We start from the raw sequence: 11,965 nt of genomic DNA on the forward strand, positions 1-11,965 counted from the left end.
CCCACTCTCAGCAATCCCTAGTGAAGGACATCTGAACACCAAGCCCTAACGGAGATGGGAAAACCTGAGCTGGGCAAGAAAAAGGGAGAAGTCTCCTCACCATTGTCTGAGGATCATTGATGGTAGGGGAAAACCCACAGCTTCTGCCCGGGAGAGTAGGAGAGAAGCAGATCCTGTTTGACTGATCCCAGACTGCACCATTGCCCCTGCTGACATTTGATAAATGCTTCCTGTGACAGTGTTTACCCAGGAGGAAATGGATCATGCTTCCCCTTCCTACCAGGAGGATGGGAAAGGGGGCTGCATTGATCCCATAAATTTCAACAACTGTCTGTGCTCACCACCTTGACTCCCTGGGTCCCCCAGGGTGGGTGGGACAGAGGTGTCAGACACAGAAAGAGCTGTGACAGCAGACAGGTATGCAGCCAGGAGGTCATCTCTATAGGAACACACCCACATCCATTTGTCACTGTTATCTTCTATATTTTCCTCCATTTTTAAGAAGTTAAGTTGCCATCTGTCCTTGTTTTATCCAGGGAGTCTCAAAGGAACCCTTACATTTTTCTCTGCTTGACAGGTGATGTGATGGGTGAATCTAGCAAATGGTTACAGTGGATCTTAAATCTTGGGAGCAGAGGGATCCACAAGCCTGGAAAAACTGTTTGTTTCCCCCAGGTCAGAGTCCCTTGATTCCCCTCTTAGTCACATTGCTGTCTTCTCTGGAGAGGGAGTTGGGTGTATTAAAAAGCGTGACATCAAGAGCTGGAGCAGCCAGTGAGTCCTGGTGTCATCGCTCATTCACTTTGTGACTGGAGCAGGCCCCACCACTTCTCTGAGCCCAGACTCCCTCCACTATGAAATGGAGACAATGATATTACTCGCAACAGTCTCCTGTGAGAATCAAGTAAGGGAATGTAGGTAACAAATGCTTTGAAATTATAAAATAATGCACAGTCACAGGTGTGTTTTTTTTTTAAGCCAAGAGTTTCCCATTTATAGAATGGGTACTGTGATCGCTGCACCTCACTTTCCAGAATGTCAGGAGGACAACAGAGTTAATGTTTGCAAAGGTGTCCAAGGTCTTGGGTCAATTTTCCTTTTTACCAATATCCAACTGTAAGAAAATGAAAAATATCCAAATCATGTTTTAATTCTAAACAATGACTACATCAGCTAACAACAGTATCCTAAGGCAAAGCACCTAAGACTAAGTTTTTTTTGAATATCACATTCTCCATCTCTAAAAGATCCATATTTCTAGCTTAGCTTGAATATCCAACTAAAGTGCCCCAATTCCCAGCAGTAGTTCTATAAATATAACTCACAGAGCACAAGTATTAGAAGCTACCCAGTAGCTTATTTAAAAACTCAGGCTAGAAACTTCCAGTCTCAGCCCCACACCAGGCCCCCTAGCCCAGGGTTCCAGCACCAGGAAGATAAGTCCCCACAACTTCTAGCTGCAAAAACCAGCAGGGCTTGAGTCGGTGTAAGAAACTGCTGGAGTTCGAAGCAGTTCCTTGTAAAGACCCCACACAAGAACTCACCTTCTCATTCACCCTCTTTGAGCTCCAGCACTGGGGTAGCAGCTTGAAAGGCATCAGTGGCATACAGGGAGAAACTGAAGTGTCTAGAATCAAGGCAAGTAGACGCCATTGCCCCTTTTCTAAACCCTCCCCCCACAGAGCTGGCAAGCTAGTGCCATACCTGAGATTCCATCAACCTGGCTAACGCTGTTCAACCCACCTTTGAGGTCCCCAGAGACTCTACCCCACTCAATTTACAGGCCCACCCAAGCTGTTTTTCCATATGAATGGCTGGTCTTGGCTCATGCTTCACAACTTTCTAAATCCTATCAAATAAGCAACAGCTGGCCTTGGTAAGCCCCAGGCCCAGCACCAGCAGCAGCCAGCCCAGATTCACAGCTTGGCTTCACCAGGGAATCTCCAAACCAGCACAAGTAGCAGCCACCTCAGATTGCTTTATAGTTTAGGAATGGCAGTCCCAGGAAAAACACAGGTGGGGCCTGACCTTGGCCTGTACCACTCAGCAAACCTCAGGGATAGCCCACCCAGTGCGTAGCTACAGATCATGTTAGAGCACCACTACCCTACCCCTACACAGCTGATCCTCCACAGAGGGCTGAGGTTGGTGGTAAGTGGCGACAGCCAATCCTTGCAGTTGACTGGCCTGGGTAAACCCCTCTCAGTGATCTGCCAACAGCAACTAAGGCTCAACTACAAGAGGAGGGTGTACTCAGCCCACACAAAGGGCATACCTCGACCCAGCTTGAGTGATAGGGGAGGCTATGCCACCGGACCCTATAGAATACCTACTGCATTAGGCCACACTACCAAGACACAGAGTCAAAGCAGCTCTACCTAATACATAGAAAAAACACAGGGAGGCTGCCAAAATGAGAAGACAAAGAAACATGGCCCAAATGAAAGAATAGATCAAAACACCAGAAAAAAGAGCTAAATGAAATGGAGATAAGCAATCTATCAGATACAGAGTTCAAAACACTGGTTATAAAGATGTTCAAAGAACTTAGTGAGGACCTCAACAGCATTAAAAAAAAAAAAAAAGTCAGAAACAAAGGATGAACTAATTGAAATAAAAAAACAATTTACAGAAAAACAGTAGAGTGGATAAAGCCAAGAATCAAATCAATTATAAGGAACATAAGGAAGAAAATAACAACCAATCAGAACAACAAGAAGAAAAAAGAATTCCAAAATATGAGGATAGTATAAGCAGCCTCTGGGACAACTGCAAGAGGTCCAACATTCTCATCATAGGGGTGCCAGAAGGCAAAGAGAAAGAACAAGAAATTGGAAATCTCTTTGAAAAAATAATGAAAGAAAACTTCCCTAATTTGGTAAAGAAAATAAACATGCAAGTACAGGAAGCACAGAGTCCCAAACAAGATAGATTCAAAGAGGCCCATTCCAAGACATTTCATAATTAAGATGCCAAAGGTTAAAGATAAAGAGATAATCTTAAAAGCAGCAAGAGAAAAAAAGAGAGTTACCTACAAATGAATTCCCATAAGACTGTCAGCTGACTTCTCAAACTTTGCAGGCTAGAAAAGATTGGTGAGAAATATATAAAATAATGAAAAGGAGGGACCTATAGCCAAGATTGCTCTACCCAGCAAATCTATCACTTAGAATCAAAGGGCCAATAAGGAGCTTCCCAGACAAGGTAAAACTGAAGAAGTTCATTATCACCAAACCATTATTATATGAAACATTAAAGGGATTTATTTAAGAATAAGAAGATCAAAACTATGAACAACAAAAAGGCGAAAAATACAAATCTATCAACAATTGAATCTAAAAAGCAAACTAAGCAAACAAGAATAGAGGCAGAATCATGGATATGGAGAGCACTTTGATGGTTGCCAGGTGGGAGGGGGTGTGGGGGAATGGGTGAAGAGGTGAGGGTATTAAGAAGTACAAATAGGTAGTTACAGAATAGTCATGGGGATGTAAAGTGCAGTATAGGAAATGGAGTAGCCAAAGAAGTTATACACATGACCGATGGATGTGAACAATTCTGTGTATATTGTCTGAGGGAGTGGGGGTGCTGGTTGAATGGGGGACAAAGGAGGAACAATCAGGGCAACTGTAATAGCATAATCAATAAAATATAATTTTAAAAAAGAAAGAAATTCTTGCCATGTTCCAGGAGGGGAAGTCCACTTATGAACTCCAAACCAAGACTAGGCTCAATACAAGAGCAAATGGGATGACAACAGGCCCTTGGACTTTGTTTTTTACTTGTTTCCTCAAAATGTGAGAGGAAGTTGACTGCCATTGTTCATAAGAACAATCAAGTTGAGATCAACTCATCTTAAGGAGAAAAATCCCCAGAAACTACTAGTTCAAAACATTTAAAAACATTCTTTGTCTTTTTTCCAATAAACTTAAACTTCAAGGCAAAACAAAATCAAAAACAGAAAAACCCAGGCTAAAGAAACCATCATCAAAATGAAAAAGGAACCAACTGTATAGGAGACCATATTTGCCAATGATACATTGGACAAGGATTTAATCTCCAAAATATATAAAGAACTCATACGACTCAACACCAGGAAGACAAACAATCCAATTAAAAAATGGGCAAAGGAACTGAACAGACGCCTCTCCAAGGAAAACATACAGATGGCCCATAGACATATGAAAAGATGATCAACATCACTAGCCATCAGAGAGATGCAAGTTAAAACTACAATGAGATATCACCTCACACCTGTCAGAATGGCTACCATTAATAAATCAACAAACAACAAATGCTGGCAAAAATGTAGAGAAAAGGGAACCCTAGTGCACTGTTGGTAGGAATGCAGACCGGTGCAACCACTGTGGAAAACAGTATTGAATTTCCTCAAAAAATTAGAAATGGATCTGCCTTTTGACCCAATGATTTCACTTCTGGAAATATACCCTAAAAATCCTGAAACACCAATTCAAAAGAACTTACGCCCCCCCCCACTCCCCCCCCCCACCCGCCCGCCATGTTCATAGCAGTGTTATTTACAATAGGCAAGATTTGGAAACAGCCTAAGTGCTCATCAGTAGATGAGTGGATTGAAAAACTGGTACATTTACACAATGCAATACTATGCAGCAGAAAGAAAGAAGTAATTCCTACTTTTTGTAACAGCATGGATGGACCTGGAGAGTATTATGCTAAGTGAAATAAACCTGTCAGTGAAAGGCAAATACCATATGATCTCACTTATAAGAGGAATCTAATGAACAAAATAAATTATGAGCAAAATAGAACCAGAGGCATAGAATCGCAGAATAGACTGACAGCAGTAAGAGGGGAGGAGGGTGGGGGAGCATTTGAAAGAGGGTGAAGGGATTAGTCAAGGGACATATATGAAGGACCCATGGACATGGACAATAGGGTGGGGACTGACTAGTGAAGTGGCATGTGGGCTGGGTGGAATGGGGCAAAGGGGGAAATAATTGGAACAACTTCAAAACATAAAAATAAAAAATATTGGTAATAAAAAAATTTTTTTTAAGAATTGCAAAAGAAAAACAAATAATAATAATAAAAACCCAGATTCTTGGCCTGTATTAATCAGAAACTCGGGGTAGGGCACAGAAATTGCATCTTAACATGGTCTTAGGTGGCTGTTCTTCATATTAAATTTTGAGAGACACTAATCTGGAAGCCCCATAATATGCTGCAAAGGAGTCACACAAACCTCCTTCTCTCTATCTATCCTCTGGCAGAGAAGCCCTGGGCTCCCCAAAAGAAGAGACTCGGGTACACAGAAATCTATTGGAGCTCAAGTCAGGTGACCCTCGCCTCCAAGGCCCCACATCCATTGCTCTGATTCTAAAAATGGCAGGAGGGAAGAGGCTGGGTCCAGATCCATGTCTACGCTTGAGTAAAGACCACAGCAGAGGTTAGTACAAGGAAGTACAGCAGATGCCTGACTCCAAAGTAATGAATAGGGCCACTGGACACTGAAGAGAGGGAGGGAGGCTGCAGGTGATATCAGAGTTCTAACCCCCAGGCCATAGGTCACAAGAGCAATGGTAGAGGGAGACAGAAAGAGGAGACCAGCAGGTTATTACAGATTCTTGGGATGTAAGAGTTCTAACGACTTGGATATTTCATTTTAATCAATACATACTTTCCTCTGAGTTTCTGGGGACAAACCTCGAATCTTGGAGACCTCAGAAGGAACTGATACACTCTCAGGTACAGCTGAGCTGTGGTTGATTAATCAGTTGACAGGATTCTACAACTCTTTATGTATGGTGTTAGAGTTGTGTGTGGAGACATATTTCGTCATGAGGTTGACCTCCCACATATTCACCATGATGACCTGAACTTACTGTAGTCACCACAGCTCTTAGTCATCCTGTAGAAATGTGGTGAAGGACTACAAATAAATAATCTTTCCAAGTCCACTGCACAACCCTTGTGCCTAAGACCAGATGGGCTAGCATTCCCATTTCTCAGCTGAGCAAACTGAGGTTCAGAGAAGTTAGAATAATGTTCTAGGTCACACGGTATGAAGTTTATGAATGGGACTTTGGGTCTTCTGACTCAAATTTCCTTCCACTGCAATCTTCTTAAGTCTCAGAAACTTGACTTTTGAAAATGCATCTAGAAGCTTTCTTCTCAGCACCTTGAAAAGCTACAGAGCATTTCCTTCTTGTTTTCTGGTTTAAAAACAACATCCTTATTTAATACTTTGGCATATGAATTAGGGTGACCAATCATCTCAATTTTCCCAGGACTACATTGCTTTTAGCACTAAAAGTCCTACAACCCAGAAAGCCCCTCAGTCCTGTGCAGGTCACCTTACAGGCGGTCACCTCACTGTTCAGACCATCTCATTCCCTCAGTGAGTCCACAGCTGCACAGGAGTCCATGCCTCCTGACTCCCCATTCAGGCTCTGGCTCACTCACCTACAGTCTCTGCTCCCCAAGAATCAGATTCTTCACTCTACGTGATCTTGGGCAGGTTGTACCTAGTTATCTCATCCGTAAAATGGAAATAATAGAATTTTCTTCACAGAGTTATGATGAGAATTAATACATGTAAATCATTAGAGGTTCCAGTAAATTACTCATTGCTCCTATAACCCATACACTGCATGGCCAATGCCAGTGTCTAAATACAATACAAACCAAGCAGAGGGTAACAGAGGATTTGATTGTTTTCCAATAACTGGCAGGGCTAGGGGAAGGAAAAGGGAGACTGGAAATTTTTTCCCCTATATATATTTTTCTTTCTTTTTCACTTTGAGGGTTACTGTAGCCTCAAAGTATTATTGCCGTCTTTAACCTCAGGAACACAAATAAAAGAGGAACAATCACTAGATAACTAATTACTCTCACATTAGTACAATATTTTACATATGTCAACTCACTTTTACATATGTTGCCCCACCAGACCTGTGAAAACCTCTTCCCATTATAAACCAAGGTTGTTTCACCCATGTTGTCTGACTAATATTTACTACTGAGAATCTGCCATATATTTATTAGTAAGCTGGGTGCTGTGGGAGATGCAAAAAAAAATGTAAGAAATGGGAGGGGCTGATCCTTGATGCATTTAGGATTTATCTGGGGGACAAGCTGTCAGTGGATACAACAGTATATTTTAAGGGCTAAGTGACCTGGGTATTCAATAAGAAAGAGAAAGGGCAGAGATTACTGTGTGCTGAGATAATCAAGAGAGGGAAGAAGAGAAATAAGCTGGCATTCGTTGGGGCACCTGCTGTATCCCAGCTTTTTACAGGTATCTCGTTCAATCCTCTCTAACAAAGGCTATCGGACCCTCAACCTCATCCTTTCAGTATGCTTCAGAAAACTTCCAGCTACTAGTATCTGCATAGCTGAGCCTGAGGGCTTTTCCCAGAACTAGAGCAGTCCAGATGAGCTTGGAAATCAACACTCTCTGGGGAGCAGCCTTCAGGAAACCACTTAGTGGAGATGGTGTTTAAATACCTCAGGTCCCTCTCTCCGCTCAGGGAGGATCATTTTTGAGGCATGCGTTTTATAATTTTCTGAGAGTGTCTCTGTTGGGATTAGGCTGCAGTTACCCACCGTGGTAACTGGCTTGATCACAAACCCTTTCCTGGTTGCCCTCCCTTCCCTATATCACTGCCCATGCTTCTACCTGTGCTGTCTCCTCTCCACTCCCCTCCTCAAATAGATAATTTGTACTCAAATTTTTGCCTAGGGGTATTTTTCTGGCCAAACCCAAACTAACGCAGCTATATCATATTTCCTGTGAAATTGGCTAAAACTGTATCCTTTTGAATAATAATAAAACTGAGACTCAAAGACATTAAATAACTGTCTAAGATCACATAAGAAGCATGTAGTAGCACTCAGGTCTGAACCAACATCCTTCTGACTCTGAGTCCATGCCTGTCCTGTTAGCATGCTAAGAGAAGTCTCTTGATCTTGGGGACACAGCCCACCCCTACTCCTACACTCACCCCACTCAGGAAACTGGGAACTTTCCCCAAACCAAGGCTGAAAAATAAGCTCACTCAATTCTTATGGGCTTCCTATTTGCTTAAGAACGTCTCAGTCCCAGCTCTCCATATGAAGTCACAACAGAAAAGATGGTTACAGGGGAGAAAAGCAGCCATGTGGAAATCCTGTACTCCACATGTGAGGGTAGTAGGTGCCAGCCAAGAAGTACAATAGTACCCTTTCTGTATGGGGAGATGCTGAGAAAGTGTTCTCTATCTACATTGTTTATCTCAATCCATGGAAAAGGGCGTTTGAAGCCACACTTCTGATTCATGACAATTTTTGCAAATCATTTGGATTAAGGTAGCATATAGCCAATATGTTGGAACAAGTGGAGTGTGCAGCTGGATGTGAAAGTTTACTGACAATCAAACAAGTTGAGAACCTTGAAAGCCTTGCTGTGGCTCAGGGACCCATGAACCCAGGGGAAGTTTTGGCTCAGTCAGGAGGTAACTTGATCCAAGTTTTAAGCAAAATGAATTATCATGGTCAGGAGCAGATGGATGAGATAGATCACATGAAATCAGCCTAAATTGATTAAAAGATGTCAGCAAAATTTCTTCTTTTATGTCTAGTGTTCTATTTACCTGTTGCTGCATATCAAACCATCCCAAAACTTTATTATATCACCTGATTTGTGTGGGTTGAAAATCCAGGTTGGGCTTGGCTTAGTAATTCTGTTCCACATGGCATCAACTACATTTACTTGGAGGTTCAGCTGGCAGATGGGCTGGTCTAAAGGGTCTGAGATGGTTTCATTAAAATCTGAAGCTTATGTATGCACATGGCTAGAAGGCAGGGCTCAATGGAGACTGTTGATCAGAGAACCAGGTCTCCAGTGCACAAGGTAGAAGCTGCATGGTGTTTTTTTTTTTTGACTTAGCTTTGGAGTCGCATATCATCACTTCTGCCAAACTTCTTGTCAAAGCAGCCACAAGCACACCTAGATTTAAGGGGAAGGGACTTAGATCCAACACCTCAGTGATAGGGTTTAAAAAAGTACAACATTCCGTTTGAGTCAGAAGCAAAGAGGGGAAGTCAGATCCTGTTGGCTCTCTCTGAATGAGACTTGAGCTGCATCTGCTTTGCCAGGACAAAGCAGTTGTGACCTAGGGCATGGGCAGAGAGGAAACTGGGAGAGGAGGGTGCTGGCATGGCTAAAATCCCTGGTCTTCTGACAGTGCTCCCTGCTCCCAGCTTTGCTTGGCTGGAACACAGCTTTGCAATCAGCACCAGTCATTACTAAAGAATTGAGTGAAAGGTTTCACCTGCTCCAGGATGCTGGCCCCTTAAGAGGCCAGTGTGGATTGCTATGGCTGATCTGAGCAATGTGCAAATCAAGCAGGGATCAGGAGAGTGAGAAATAATGCCTAGTGTTACTCATCACATCAAAGATCTGCAGCTGAGGTTAGGCACCATGGGGCACTGTCACCAAAGCCTGCATCTCCCAAGGCAAGGCCACCCTGTGGATTTTAAGCCTGATGTTACTATCCAACACTTTGCTTAAAGTTTTATTATTCATTTTTTGCACTGAGTCCCTGGAATGGCTGCAAGCAGAGTAAATCCTTAGTTTCCCTATAATCATGACTGACAGAGCCATAAAACCACAGTAATTACCTGACATGTTCACATGTCTGTAGCGCTATAATGGAACATCCCATGGGAGTTGAATACTGGAAGCATTTTGCATTTTTGCATTGGACAATGCAGGCTGCTCCAATTAATGTCAGTCAGATCCACCCACTCCTGAGAAGCCCAAAATTATATGCTGATTTATTGAACCTACTGTAATGTTCCAAAATCAATGTTTAAACATTTCTACAAATGAGGACATTATAGAGAGGCAAAAGAGCTGTTAGTTCAGTGCTCTGAACTTAGTAAATATTCAATAAATGTCAGCTGAATAAGTGGATGTCCTGTAGGCTAGAAGCCAGGACCCCTAAGTACCAGTCTCATTCTTCTACTAACTAACCATGAGGTCTTGGGAAAACTACTTCCTCTCATTAAGCCTCAGTTTGTTCATCTGTAAAATGTGGCATTTGGAACAACCCATCTTCTCTGAGGTCAATCTCTTGCAGCTCTAAAATATTAGAGTTTCATTAAATGCTAAATTTATTTATACTATTGGTATCAAAGGCAATGACAGACAGAATCAGTGTTTAGCCCTGGCTGGTACGGCTCAGTTGGTTGGAGCATCGTCTCATAACCAAAGGGTTGCTTGTTCGATTCCCAGTCAAGCCTGCGTTGCGGGCTCCATCCCAGTTAGGATGTATGCAAGAGGCAACTCATCTGTATTTCTCTCTCCTTTTCTCCCTTCCCCTCTCTCTTGAATGAGAATAAAATGAACCTTAAAAAAAAAAATAAAGAATTGGTGTTTATTAACAGCTCTTGTTTTATGCTTCATTGCTTATTTTATGCATCATTGTATATGCTTTCAGATCTATTATGTATTTTAGTTATCATAACTAACTTTTGAGGGAAATATTGTATTACACTCTTGTTTTTACACTTGGGAAAATTGAAGCTGGAGAAGACATCAATTTCTAGTCTTGATAGAATTACAACTGCTTTAAGACACTGGGAAATAAGCAGTCCAAAACTGTGATCCTTGAGAGAAAGAATGAATGAGATGAGCCTTAAAATAACCCTGGATTTATGCTTGGAGGTGATTTCCATCTAGAAATCACAAGCACAGTCTGTCAGCTTTGCTAGGTAGAGGAGACAGAGACCAGAGATTAGGGAAGCTGAGGCAGCTAGGAGTTGAGGATCACAATTCCAGAAAGGAGAGGAAGTACACAGGAAAAGAGCACCATAAGTGCTTTTGAGCCTACTAAGTATCAGGCTATGTGTGTATAAAGTAAAACGCCACAAGACCAGGCAAAAGAGGTGACCAGAGAGTAGTAAGCGGAAAACCCAGAGCTCTCACAAGGTGAAAGAATGGTTGCGCACCAACCAACCAAAGTGGAAGGTCCTTGGTGATCCCCTGGGGCATTCAAGGAAGAGCCCAGAGGAGTTACACTTGAGTAAAGTGACTAAACTATTCCCATAGTGAAAGTTATCTTCAACCCTCCATAGCAAAGTGTCATTTACTATTTCATGAGTAAATGAACTGTCTGCCAAAGCAAAGTCTAACACTTTTTAAAAGAAGACAGCAAAGTCCAAATTCTTAATGATATAGCTTCACAATGTCTATAATCTAATAAAAATTTAACTAGACATTTAAAGAAGCAGAAAAACGTTTACTCATAACCAAGAGAAAAACCAGTCAATAAAAACAGACCAATATATGTCAGGGGTGATGTGTGAGTATTTAAAGTATTTAAGTAACTGGACAAGAGTCCAATTTCAAACCCAGGGCTCCTGGCCCTTTCACATAGTGCTCATTCCATTACCTGTCCTCACTAGTTTCTGCATCTGTGGCATTTTTACCGTGACAATCCCAATGCAATTTTCCTACACTTCTGGTCTGCACTTCACTTAGAACCTCTCAGAAACTTGCAGAGACAGATGCAGCTCTGAAATCTGTGAAGGCCAGTCTCTAGTCAGGAACCAGCACTGGCAATCATGAACAAAATTCCAACAATACTGCAACAGAACTCCTCTGTCTCTCCCCTCCCCCACTGCAGCACTCGCACAGATATTCCCCATGGCCACCCCTAAGGCATATAACTGGCAGGAGGAGCTCTGCCCCAGGGGCTGTGGCTAAAAGGCACACAGAAATCAGTGTAAACAGTGGAAGCACAGGCCACGAAACCAGGCCTCAGCCTCTGTCCCGATTTGGCGAGAACTGAAGCAAGGAGTAAAGGGGAACACAGAAAGTGTCACAGGCTGCTGACAGTCTTCAGAAAGGGGCAGGTCCCCCACACCCCCATGTGCAATGCTGAGGGTATGTTTGTCTGTGCACTGCCTACAAGTGTTGGTGAGAAAATCATTCAAGGAG

General features: G+C 42.5%; 1 long non-coding RNA gene across 1 annotated transcript; it reads right to left on the bottom strand.

The window, feature by feature from the left end:
• Nucleotides 1-925: 925 nt before the first annotated feature.
• Nucleotides 926-6,531, bottom strand: LOC150021107 (uncharacterized). Its single transcript, XR_016512251.1, has 3 exons — nt 6,445-6,531; nt 1,545-1,627; nt 926-1,114 (listed from the first exon to the last, which is right to left on the bottom strand). It is a non-coding gene; the product is annotated as an uncharacterized LOC150021107 (long non-coding RNA).
• Between the last annotated feature and the right edge of the window lie 5,434 nt (nt 6,532-11,965).

Source organism: Furipterus horrens, unplaced genomic scaffold, assembly GCF_987537825.1.
Source record: "Furipterus horrens unplaced genomic scaffold, mFurHor1.1.pri manual_scaffold_1, whole genome shotgun sequence".
NCBI classification, from domain to species: Eukaryota; Metazoa; Chordata; class Mammalia; order Chiroptera; family Furipteridae; genus Furipterus; species Furipterus horrens.